Source organism: Mytilus californianus, unplaced genomic scaffold, assembly GCF_021869535.1.
Source record: "Mytilus californianus isolate M0D057914Y unplaced genomic scaffold, xbMytCali1.0.p SCAF_3, whole genome shotgun sequence".
NCBI classification, from domain to species: Eukaryota; Metazoa; Mollusca; class Bivalvia; order Mytilida; family Mytilidae; genus Mytilus; species Mytilus californianus.
In genome coordinates, this window is record NW_026262679.1 from 112,345,030 (window position 1) to 112,359,210 (window position 14,181).

The 14,181-nt window shown below is 31.3% G+C and overlaps 1 protein-coding gene across 1 annotated transcript in view; it reads left to right on the top strand.

Annotated features, from left to right (window-relative positions):
- The first annotated feature begins 3,948 nt into the window (after positions 1–3,948).
- LOC127735819 (uncharacterized) overlaps positions 3,949–14,181 on the top strand; it is a 45,037-nt gene continuing 34,804 nt past the window's right edge. Inside the window, exon 1 of the mRNA XM_052246199.1 lies at positions 3,949–4,071. The gene's annotated coding sequence lies outside the window, so the exon portion shown is untranslated. The remainder of the gene's footprint in view (positions 4,072–14,181) is intronic.

Below are 14,181 nucleotides of genomic sequence, written 5' to 3' on the forward strand. Positions count from 1 at the left end.
ATGTACTCTCACTAAATAGATACTTTAATGTACTCTCACTAAATAGATACTATAATGTACTCTCACTAAATAGATACTATAATGTACTCTCACTGAATAGATACTATTATGTACTCTCACTAAATAGATACTATTATGTACTCTCACTAAATAGATACTATAATGTACTCTCACTAAATAGATACTATAATGTACTCTCAATAAATAGATACTATAATGTACTCTCACTAAATAGATACTATTATGTACTCTCACTGAATAGATACTATTATGTACTCTCACTAAATAGATACTATTATGTACTCTCACTAAATAGATACTATAATGTACTCTCACTAAATAGATACTATAATGTACTCTCACTAAATAGATACTTTAATGTACTCTCACTAAATAGATACTATAATGTACTCTCACTAAATAGATACTATAATGTACTCTCACTGAATAGATACTATTATGTACTCTCACTAAATAGATACTATTATGTACTCTCACTAAATAGATACTATAATGTACTCTCACTAAATAGATACTTTAATGTACTCTCAATAAATAGATACTATAAGGTACTCTCACTAAATAACTCGAGGTTCAGTGCTTGTGTTGATATGCATTTATTCCATACCTTGCCACGTATAATTAGTTTTATAAGGAGGGTCGGTTGAAAACCAAATTTTTGACCAAGTTTTTGCGTCGAATGAAATGATTGTTTTTGTTTTTGTTTTTGTTTTTGTTTTTGTTTTTGTTTTTTTGTGTAATGTTTCAACATTCCAGCAATGCTAGCGGTTCCAAGCTGATACGATATTCTAGGGTTTGTGTTTGTTATCATGATTTCTTGGTAACTGCTCACTTGGACGCGTACGCGAAACATAAAAAAAAATTTCAATTTTGTATCGATTTGATGGAGATATGTAAAACTGCTGCAAAATGTTTGAAATCTTTTAATTTCAAATATCGGTCGGATTTCCTACTTTTTTTATATTTTGACCTTGTGCATGAAACATAGACCGAGGAAATTGTCCATCTGTTCTTTTTTTTATTTCGAACATAAAATAGTTGGGTAGTATGTACTTATCCTTACAACGCTCCTGCAATCTTCCCGGTTTTAGTGGGCTTCGTGTTGGTAATTTTTTTTATTATTATTATTATTATTCCGTCGTTTTTCTCTTTGCCCATGAGACAAAAGACTTCGACAATCAAACGTAAAAGACATTATAAAAAATGAAGAAAAAAAAAGACAAAAGTGTTAGATTATATAATTAAAAACTTATTTAAAAAAGAACACCAATTAAGAGGAGACATATTCGGTTAAAAAAATCCTAGGGAATTTTGGAAAAATTGGAAATAAAGTAAATAATAAACATTTGTAATATTAACACTAAGTATCTGTTTAATTTCTTAAAGATATAAAGAAATATGAGGGTGATACGTATATAATACTAATAATGATGTTAGTCGTTAATTTTCTAATTCTATCTTACATGGTTGTATTTCTTCGGCGATTAGTTGAATGATTTATATGTATATAATAAATATTATTTCTATTCCCGAGGCATGGTTGATCGGTAACGTCATATCAATCTATAAGTACAAAGTAGTAATACCGAACTACTAAATGACCTCCATTGCTCTTTTGTCTTGTCTTGGTAAGATTTTTTCTTATATTTTTAACATTTACTTGAAAATCGAGCCATGTTTAGCTATGGATATTTCATATAACAATCATTGTATGCATTTTTAGAGTTATTTTAATTAAGAATTTTAAAAAAAATTATGTACGTTTTCGACTTTGAAAATCATCTAATTTTATTCGGTTAGTTAGTTGGGCTGTTTAACGTCCTACACATGTATCTAACTTTTAATGCTCTAGTCGGACGGTAATTTTATTCGGATAAATTGTCTGTTATTATGTAATGCTTTAGGAAATGATATTAACAAAAAAGGTTTCTGATTTTTTCAAAGTATATACCAATTATGAAATCACGCACAATGCATAATGGAAAAAAAAGATGAACTTGGTGTACAATGTTTTAAAACTCTGTATATGTGGATGACCCTATAAAAATGTTAAAGTTGTGAAAAATGGCAACAATTAATATATATGTTAAGGAGACAAAAAATCTTATTTTCTCCAATGCCAGACTACCTAGAAATAGTATTTTTTTCTATCCATAACAGAGAACTAGAAATAGTCACTGATTATAAGTATCTTTGTATATTTTATATGCTATGAGCGTTAATTTTTTTAAAACCGTGAAATAAATGTATTATCAAAAAGATATTGAAACCATGTTTGATAAGTATAGAGTAACTAGTCCAAGAATTTGGAGTTTGAACAAAATAAACGAGAAACCGTAAGAATACACTATTTATGAATGTCAGTAGCGCATGACTCAATTACATGTATCAGTGCTGCTCGTTGACGACTTTTTTTTTATCAATCTTTCATCAGTTATTCTTTTTGTTACTTTGACTTTTAATAAAAAATATCGTAGGAAATGCAAGGACCTATAGATTTTTTTCTGTGGACATGTTCTTACAAGATTTATTTTATAATTCTAGTCATGTGAAATAAATGGTAAATAACGATATTTCATACTGAAACCAATGTAATAAGATTGTTTTCTGTCTATTCTTCTAGATATCCGGCTTGTCATTCTAAATTTAATGATTCCTCTATTAACTATCAAATCAAATCAAAAGCTTTATTTAAAATATTTTGTTTCTTTGATGTACATGTGTATAAGATGATGAAGGTAAATTTGATTTTCTTTATTACTGTCCTGAATACCTCTAATGCCATCGTTCTTATGCGTCTTATTTAAGAGATGGCACTTTTCACTTTAAAAGTAAAAATCATCATGTCATGTTGTAATACTGGTAAATGAGGCGGAGTATTCTTTCTTGTATTTTTTTCAATTTTAATCGTGTTTACTCGTTGAAACTGAATTTCAGACAATGAACAGAAATTCTAGTTAGACAAAATGAACGAGTAGTATCTTGTTAATTTTCCCAGTCTTTATTTATATAGGTTTCAATAATTGTGAAAAAAAAACGGTTTTCGGCTTGAATGAAAAGCGAACTTAGCAAATTTGGTGATTTACGTTTAGTACATTTAAATTCCTACTACAATGTCCTCAATATAATCGTTTGAGAAAAAATTTTGATGTCATGATAAATTTTTAAAACATGTAAAAATTTCATGTAGGTTAAAAGAATTGCTAATTTTGCCTTTTATTCAAGAAAACTGTGTTTTTTTTTTGTGTTTTTTGTTTGTTTTGTTTACATATAATAGAACTTATATGTATAAATGTTTTGAACTCATATTATCAATGCAGTAGTTTTGAAGCCCACCGTTACAATATTTGCCTACCAAAAATATATATATAAAAATAAGAAGATGTGGTATGATTGCCCGCAATGAGACAACTCTCCACAAGAGACCAAATGACACAGAAATTAACAACTATAGGTCACAATGATTTATGCATGCCATTTTACATACAGTCTTATGAAATTGGTCTGGCTGTGGGCTCAGATCATTATGTAAGGGGGTTATATGTTTATATCTGATTCGAAATTAGTTGTGTTTTTCATTAGTGAATCATCAGAGACATAATACATATAAGACATAATATGTATTATCAGAGACATATAATACAATTGTATTATATGTCTCTGGTATTATGGATCTGTCTTATCTTAGTTAAGTAGTAAACTTTTTATCACTTTGCATGTGTCTTCAATCTTTATTGGATCGTTACTGAAAAAATTATTTAAAAAAAAAAGATACTGAAAAATAGGTGTTTTAGAAAAAAAACAAATAACAAAATAACCGGAATGAAAAGACTATTCCGTAAACTATACGAGTTTTACTTTTGCACTGTTACCCATGCCTGCATATGGAATACGGGAAAGTACTATTAGTAAAACTAAGATCCAGTTTTCCAATCAAAAATTGAAGTTTGCTAGTTTGGCAGACTTTTTTCATTATGTTTCTATAAAACCAAATAATGATTTCCTGCTAAGATTTTTAATTTTCCTTTAAAGATACAGTAACGGTTGCAGGTAAAACTAATGAAATTTAAAAAAAACAAATGTTGTTCCCTACCCAGATTCCATCATATATCGGATACACCGACACATGGTAAATTTGCGATGAAGTTTTTCATCCTTCAGCATTTTCTTTTCCATTAGTAGAAATATGAAACTTAGTGTTTCTGCGTTACAATGCATAGGGTTAAACTATAATTTGTTCATCCATAGTCGGGGGAAAACTGAAATAGACCATTTCATGTTGCCTGAATAATACTCGACCCAACATTCCATAAAAATTCCTGTAAAACTAGACATGTTTTGATTATAGTTGATCTGTATTTTTCCTTGATGCAAGTATGTTAAATGATTTTGATACTTTCAAATTGAGGGAAACTCTGGAATTTGAAAACATGAATAGGTCTATTCTACTTTCTCTTTAGACTTTACACTTTACTAATACATGTAATATGAGGCAGGTGTTACATGTACATTTGTACTTGTGAAAGAGTACAAAGTCCGTACATATAAGTATCGTATTTTACCTGCTTTGCCATTGGCGAAAGCAGTTCTAGTAACCACTATACTCTGTGTGTCCATCTATCTGAAAGACATTGGGTAGAAAACTTTGTTCAAAAATTTTAGGCTTCTATAAAAGGGAAAATTTTTCGAAAAATCGGTATTTAAGCAACTATATGCATATTTCGTCACATTAAAACTTCTTTTAAGGCAGCAATTTTAGATCTGGACATTCATGTAACACTGCCCTACTCTAATAAATCAATGAATGGCTAAGTGAAATGGATAAAGGGAATTTCACAATTTATTATTATGCACTTTTTTTAGACTTTAGAAAAGCATTTGACATTGTTAATCATAACAGTTTACTCAGCAAATTAAGAATGTATCATTGTGATGATCATGCTATTGATTGGTTCCAATCTTATTTATCAGGAAGATTTCAGAAGATCAGGGTTCTCGTTAAGACGCATGAAAATCGAGCTGGACGCGTCATTTTTGAAACCCGTGGGGGGCGTCCTCGTTGTATCCCCTGAGTCCAAAACACATCGTTCAGTCAAGGGTCTAACTTAAATTAGTTATTAGAGAAAAATAACATACATTTGTTATTGAGGGCTAAAAAATCTAAAATCTGTGATAACATATGTATGTTACATGTTTCAAAGGGGCATTATACATCCTTTATTTTGTTAAATTGTGTACTAGTTCTATTGATATTATAATTGTCTTTATGTATATTAAACTTTAGAAAGATATAACAGCCCATAGTTTGCCAATCATGCATAACATACCCGTGTTATTACAGAAAAAATATGCCTGTAATAACAAAAGGGTGTTATTACAGCTTCTCTACATCTCTTCAAAGCCTTTTCTCCTACATATATCACAATGTATTTTAATTTATTGTAATAAATAATGATAAGAGCATGTAATGAGGTTCTGCGCAAGCTTCCTAGTCATTCCCAAGTGTCTCATGTAATAAGTTAAATGCCTGTAATAACTAAGCCTTGTTATTACAGCTAAGTTATCACTTAAAAGCCTTGTCTCATTGATTTACCATGGTTGATCAAAAATGTATTAATTGAATTGGAAAATTAGTTTTCATGGTTATGTATTAAGTTACTGCGCAAGTTTCAAGAATTCCCAAGTGCCCACTGAAAATAAAAAATTTTATGGTACATTTAACTGATAACAAGCATATGTTACTACAGATTAAGAGAAAGTATCCGTAATAACACATGTACGTTATTTTTCTCTAACAATTTATTCAAGTTACACCCTTGACTGTCTTTTGCCTAGAAGATTCATGATCGTCGACATTGTTAAGATTGTTTTGACAGGAAACTTAACCGGAAGTCGATGTTGAAAAATTATGTAATGCATAGATAAATATTTTTGTTGACTGATAACTATTTTTTAAAATTAAACATATTTCATCCTAAAATATAATACTTCTGTTCAAACTGATTAATAAAAATGTAATAGTTACTGATTTTTAAAAAGTTTACGAGTATTTGAAAAGCTTGAATATTTCCACATGTTGAACATCACATACTTATCTATTGAAACAAAGAAAGTAAAATTTTTTGAGAACTTGAAATGAAATAATATAATATTTCAAAACTGTTGCTACTATGCATAAAATAGATCGTAGAACAGTGAAGATTAAAAATTTTACGGATAAGAATAATTTTTTTGGCCTTCAAATGATTTAACATTTCTCTCGTATTGTGCATGCTGAACATCGCAATCGTAAACAAAGGTGGAAAATGTTTTGAAATTGAAACAAATCTGATTAAAAAATGATTTACGGTTACAGTGTTCACTTTAGATTTGCTTGATTTTATTAAAGATTATAATAATGATCATCATCATGATGCAAACATCAGAGTGATTATTAACAGATTGATTAAATATAATTAAAATTGATTAATAATAATTGATATGAACAGTGACAAGTCTGTGTTCATGCAATCCCTATTTCTTATAAATACTGGCTTGTCCAACAAAATGACATCAGTATCACAATATCAGAATCAGTCAAAATTAAAGTCCTTCTTCAAAAGGAAACCTGATGACATTGAATCATCAGAACCAAGTAAAAGATCAAGAGTCAATGACCCACTATACCAAGAATTGATAGACATAGAAAGATCTTCAGAAACAACAACTTCAGTTACTTCAGTCACTATTCCATCTAAACCTAATAAAGAGAGGAAATGGTAGTCTATAAGATATCATAACTTTTATTGATATACATGTAATCAACATGATCAAAACTACCAACCCAACAAGCATCGTTTTAGTTTTATTTCATTATATTTCATCATATTAAGACACAAAAAATTACATGCATCCTGGAATCATCAAAATCTATTGGGACTCACCATTTCTAAAAGTGATGAGTACCAGGACTCACCATGAAAAATTCCTAGTGAGAACCCTGGAAGGTAATGATCAATGATATTGAATCTCATTTCCGAGAGGTTCAATCAGGAGTACCACAAGGTTCCATCATGTTTGGACCTTTACTTTTTATAATATTTATCAATGATTTGTCACTTGTGCTTGAAAATGTTTCTTCAGAGCTTTATGCTGATGATACAACTTTATATAAGTCATCTCAATCGGTAACTAACAGATTTAAATGTATTTATGAATGTAGGTTTTTGTAATGTCAATGAATGTTATGAATTGGTGTAGTGATAATGATATGATATTGAATAGTGATAAGACTAAGGTCATGTTGATTTGTTCTAATAGACTAAATCCTTTTGAATCAGAATAAGATATCAAATACTGATGCCAGGGGCTCCATCTTGGGCTGTGGGTAACTTTAGTTACCAACAGCTGTTTAAGCACAGTGATATTAGTTAATACACCAATCCTGTACAAACATCACACAGCAAACTTCCTGCCAAAAAAAAAATGGAGTTACCTACCTACCCTGGTTTTTAAAGGAAGAAACCTTAAACAGACATTTATATTTTTTTTGGCCTAACATGTAAGCATAATTATGGCATTACTGATAAAAATCCCTTTCATTTAAAAACAGAGATACCCTACATTGTTAATGGCTACTGCAAAAGGCCCTGGTAAGAACACTGAGTGTACTTTGTACTTAAGGTAGCTTGGGTGTCTAAATGTTCGACTATAGATTATTCTCAAACTTCTGTACAAGACTTCTTGGTCATTGTACTTTAAAATTTCAGTATTAAAGCTGGGGGTCACAGACCTTGTTTCTTTCGTTAAAATACTTTGAAATTTACTAAATCACAGTTATTTTGTATGGGTTATAAAAGGGAAACTTAATTTTTCCTTATTGAGAAAACAAAAAATGATAGAATTGGTTATAATTCAATGCGATAATTGCTTTTCATATTATAAATACTTACGAAATAGCAAAAAATAATAGGGGTCATGGACCTTATTTACTTGGAAAATCCAAAACACACAGATTGTAATATATGTATAGCTATCAGTTTCAATATAATTATCTGCCCTTGATTTTAAAAGGAATTTTTCTGAAAATTTTAAACAGACTTACCGACACTTACTTTTTAACCGGATTTTAGAAGGAAATATCGGTTATTGATTTGGGGATGTACGGCGGGCAGGCGAACGGGTTGCGGCTGCCAAACAGTGTCCGTTCAATAACATGAAAACACTTCGATGAAATTTTTTCAAATTTAGATATGTGGTTTCCTGTGATTAAATGAAGGTCAAGAACAATTTTCACGATTTTAGCTTTTCTCCTTGTTGAGTTATCACCCTTTTTAATATCCAAAAGTGGTATTTATAATGTGATTGAGTTATTTCTCTTTGTACAGAAATGGTTAATTATATATATAAAGTTTGATTACACTAAGTGTTTTTAAATAATTTTCTCCTGTTATCAGATTATAACAAAGCAGATGGTAAATGTCTTATCTCACAATTATAATTGGAGGGACAGATTTATTTTAAAATTCTCTGTTTCCTAAGTGCTGATGATTATAAGCTATATAGGACTGTATAAACATAGTAAGAAATTTACTGGTCATTTTTATAAGACCGCAAAAAAATTTTTGTGGACGTATATTGGTATGACGTTGGCGTCGTCGTCGTCTGGCATCGTCCGGCGTCGTCCGAAGACACATTGGTTTTCGCACTCTAACTTAAGTTTAAGTGAATGGATCTCTATGAAATTTTACCACAAGGTTCAATACCACAAAAGGAAGGTTGGGATTGATTTTAGGGGTTATGGTACCAACAGTAAAGGAATTAGGGGCCAAAAAGGGGCCAAAAATAAGCATTTTTGTAACTTCCAGACATAACTTGTGTGTTAGTGTATGGATCTCTCTGACATTGTACCACAAGGTTCCATATCACAAAAGGAACGCTGGGATTGATTTTGGGGGTAATTGCCTCAAAATTTTAGGAATTAGGGGCCAAAAAAGGGGCAAAAAACGAGCATTTTTCTAGTTTCATGACAATAACTTGTGTGTAAGTGTATGGATCTTTTTGAAATTTTACTACAAGGTTCCATATCACAAAGGGAAAGCTGTTATTGAGTTTGGGGGTAATTGCCCTAAACGTTTAGGAATAAGGGGCCAAAAAGGGGCCAAAAAACACATTTTTCTAGTTTCCAGACAATAACTTGTGTTCAAGTGTATGGATCTCTCTGAAATTGTACTGCAAGGTACCATACCACAAAGGGAAGGCTGGGATTGATGATGGGGGTAATTGCCTCAAAATTTTAGGAATTAGGGGCCAAAAAGGGCAAAAAACAAGCATTTTTCTAGTTTCAGGACAATAACTTGTGTGTAAGTGTATGGATCTTTCTAAAATTGTACTACAAGGTTCCATATCACAAAGGGAAAGCTGGGTTTGAGTTTGGGGGTAATTGCCCTTAATGTTTAGGAATTTGGGGCCAAAAAGGGGCCAAAAAACACATTTTTCTAGTTTCCAGACAATAACTTGTGTTCAAGTGTATGGATCTCTCTGAAATTATACTGCAAGGTACCATACCACGAAGGGAAGGCTGGGATTGAGTTTGGGGGTGATGAATCATAAGGGGGTTCAAAAAATTTGGGGGGGGATTTTTTTTTTTTTTTCCTTTTTTTTCTTTATTTCCTTTTTTTTTCTTTTAAAATTTTCCATTTTAAGTTGGTTATTTCTGATTTATATTTAAAAGCAAATATTAATGAAATGGTAGGAGATACACACCAAACAGGATGTGTAAATTATTATAAAATAAGTATTGTGCAATAGCAAGAAATTTTCAATTGCACAGTATTGCACAATAGCAAGAAATCTTCAATTGCACAGTATTGCGCAATAGCAAGAAATATCCAATAGCACAATATTGCGCAATAGCAAGAAATTGTCAATTGTACAGTATTGCGCAATAGCAAGAAATATTTAATTGCACAGTATTGTGCAAGAGAAGATACTTCGTATAAATTGCTTATTTCTTGACCAATTTCAATGGGGTTTTATTCTTGAATTCCTCTGGTTTTTTAATATGCTGAATCATACTGTGTATTCAGTTTTTGGATTTTGGGCCCCGTTTTTAAATTGGTCCACATTGAGGTCCAAAGGGTCCAAAATTAAACTTTGTTTGATTTCATCAAAAATTGAATTATTGGGGTTCTTTGATATGCCAATTCTAACCGTGTATTTCGATTCTTAATTTTTATACGACCGCAAAAAATTTTTGCAGTCGTATATTGGTATGACGTTGGCGTCGTCGTCGTCGTCTGGCGTCGTCCGAAGACACATTGGTTTTCGCACTCTAACTTTAGTTTAAGTGACTGGATCTCTATGAAATTTTACCATAAGGTTCAATACCACAAAAGGAAGGTTGGGATTGATTTTGGGGGTTATGGTACCAACAGTTAAGGAATTAGGGGCCAAAAAGGGGCCAAAAATAAGCATTTTTGTAACTTCCAGACATAACTTGTGTGTTAGTGTATGGATCTCTCTGACATTGTACAACAAGGTTCCATATTACACAGGGAATGCTTGGATTAATTTTGGGGGTAATTGCCTCAAAATTTTAGGAATTAGGGGCCAAAAAAGGGGCAAAAAACAAGCATTTTTTTAGTTTCATGACAATAACTTGTGTGTAAGTGTATGGATCTTTCTGAAATTGTACTACAAGGTTCCATATCACAAAGGGAAAGCTGGAATTGAGTTTGGGGGTAATTGCCCTAAACGTTTAGGAATAAGGGGCCAAAAAGGGGCCAAAAATAAGCATTTTTCTAGTTTCCAGACAATAACTTGTGTTCAAGTGTATGGATCTCTCTGAAATTGTACCACAAGGTACCATATCACACAGGGAATGCTGGGATTGATTTTGGGGGTAATTGCCTCAAAATATTAGGAATTAGGGGCCCAAAAAGGGGCAAAAAAAAAGCATTTTTCTAGTTTCAAGATAATAACTTGTGTGTAAGTGTATGGATCTTTCTGAAATTGTACTATAAGGTTCCATATCACAAAGGGAAAGCTGGAATTGAGTTTGGGGGTAATTGCCCAAAACGTTTAGGAATAAGGGGCAAAAAAGGGGCCAAAAATAAGCATTTTTCTAGTTTCCAGACAATAACTTATGTTCAAGTGTATGGATCTCTCTGAAATTGTACTGCAAGGTACCATACCACAAAGGGAAGGCTGGGATTGAGTTTGGGGGTGAATAATCATAAGGGGGTTCAAAAAATTTGGGGGGGGGATTTTTTTTTCTTTCCTTTTTTTCTTTTTTTCCTTTTTTTTTTTTTTTTAAATTTTCCATTTTAAGTTGGTTATTTCTGTTTTATATTTAAAAGCAAATAATAATGATATGGTAGGAGATACACACCAAACAGGATGTGTAAATTATTATAAAATAAGTATTGTGCAATAGCAAGAAATTTTCAATTGCACAGTATTGCACAATAGCAAGAAATCTTCAATTGCACAGTATTGCGCAATAGCAAGAAATTTTCAATAGCACAATATTGCGCAATAGCAAGAAATTGTCAATTGTACAGTATTGCGCAATAGCAAGAAATATTCAATTGCACAGTATTGTGCAAAAGAAGATACTTCGTATAAATTGCTTATTTCTTGACCAATTTCAATGGGGTTTTATTCTTGAATTCTTGGGGTTCTTTAATATGCTGAATCTAACCGTGTATTAAGTTTTTGGATTTTGGGCCCCGTTTTTAAATTGGTCCACATTGAGGTCCAAAGGGTCCAAAATTAAACTTTGTTTGATTTCATCAAAAATTGAATTATTGGGGTTCTTTGATTTGCTGAATCTTACCATGTATTTAGATTCTTAATTTTTGGTTCTGTTTTCAAATTGGTCTACATTAAGGTCCAAAGGGTCCAAAATTAAACTTAGTTTGATTTTAACAAAAATTGAATTCTTAGGGTTCTTTGATATGCTGAATCTAAACATGTATTTAGATTTTTATACGACCGCAAAAAAAATTTGAGGTCGTATATTGGTATGACGTTGGCGTCGTCGTCGTCCGGCGTCGTCGTCCGAATACACAATGGTTTTCGCACTCTAACTTTAGTTTAAGTGAATGGATCTCTATGAAATTTTACCATAAGGTTCAATACCACAATAGGAAGGTGGGGATTGATTTTGGGGGTTATGGTACCAACAGTTAAGGAATTAGGGGCCAAAAAGGGGCCGAAAATAAGCATTTTTGTAACTTCCAGACATAACTTGTGTGTTAGCATATGGATCTCTTTGACATTGTACCACAAGATTCCATATCACAAAGGGTCAATGCTGGGATTGATTTTGGGGTTAATTGCCTCAAAATTTTAGGAATAAGGGGCCAAAAGGGGGCAAAAAACAAGCATTTTTCTAGTTTCATGACAATAACTTGTGTGTAAGTGTATGGATCTTTCTGAAATTTTACTACAAGGTTCCATTTCACAAAGGGAAAGCTGGAATTGAGTGTTGTGGTAATTGCCCAAAACGTTTAGTAATAAGGGGCCTAAAAAGGGGTTTAAAATAAGCATTTTTTAGTTTCTAGACAATAACTTGTGTTCAAGTGTATGGATCTCTCTAAAATTGTATTACAAGGTACCATACCACAAAGGCAAGGCTGTTATTGAGCTTGGTTTTGGGGGAAAGGGGGGTGGGGGTGATGAATCAAAAGGGGGGCGGGGGTCAAAAAAGGGGTAATTTTTTTTTTTCCTTTTTTTTTTGTTTAAAATTTACATTTTAAGTTAGTTATTTTTTTATCACGAAGAGAAAGTAGGAATTGAGTTTTGGGGTTAATTGCTCAAACATTTATGAATAAGGGGCCAAATATTGGTCAAAAATAAGGATTTTTTTAGTTTGCAACAAAAACTTGTGTTCAAGTGTATGGATCTCTGTGAAATTGTATTGCAATGTACCATACCACAAATTGAAGGTTGTGATTGAGGTGGGGGATGATGAATCAAAAGGGGGTTGAAAAAATGTGTGGGAGGTAGGATTTTTTTTTTTCCTTTTTTTTTCTTTAAAATTTTCCATTTAAAGATGGTTGTTTCAGATTTATATATGAAAGAAAATAATAATGATACGGTTATATATCATGAGGATTTGAAATTTAAAATTATGTATATTGGAAATTTAAGTTACATTGGAAAGTAATAATTGGCTTTGGGGGGGGGGGGGGGGGGGGGGGGGGGGGGGGGGGGGGTGGTTATGGCTCTAATGTTTAAGGAATAAGGGGAAAAAAGGTTAAAAAACAAGGGTTTCCATTTTAATAGACAAATAATTGAGTAAAGAACATTATTTAAAAGCAGTGTAAGGTTGGTAATTCAAACTCATTTAAATATCTCATCTACACTGCTTTTAAATTATGTAAATTGGAAATTTGCCAATAACTTTATTGTTAATAAATGCATTGGAAATTTGCCAACAATTTTAGTGTAATAAACTTCATTGGAAATTTGCCAATATAAAATTTTGCTGATGAAGGTTTTTTGTTTACCTTTAGCCTTGACTATGAAGTCATTTTCTATTTTTATAGCCTTATGATGTAGTTGAATTATTTAATACTTTTATGATGTGTTTAAATGGGGTTTTATCATGTTTATGGTTGCAAATTTATTGTTTTAGTATAATAAACTCCATTTAAAATTTGCCAATAAAAAAAATTTTTGTTTATTTTTAGCTATGATTATGATGTCATTTTCTATTTTACTTTTATGGTTGCAAAAAAATTTTTATTTTTAGATATTACTGTTAAATGATGCTGATTAAGGTTTTTGCTATGTTTAGCCATGACTATGATGTCATTTTCTATTTTAATATCTGTTATGATGTATTTAAATGGGCTTTTATGGTTACAAAGGAATTTTATTTTTAGATATTACTATAAAATGTTGCTGATGCTGATTAAGGATTTTGTTTATTTTTAGCCATGACTATGATGTCATTTTTTATTTTAATACCTTTATGATGTAATTTCCATTTTTAGATATTACTGTTAAATGCTGCTGATTAAGGGTTTTTAGCTATGTTTAGCCATGACTATGATGTCATTTTCTATTTTAATATCTTTATGATGTATTTAAATGGGCTTTTATGGTTACAAAGGAATTTTATTTTTAGATATTACTTTAAATGTTGCTGATTAAGGATTTTTGTTTATT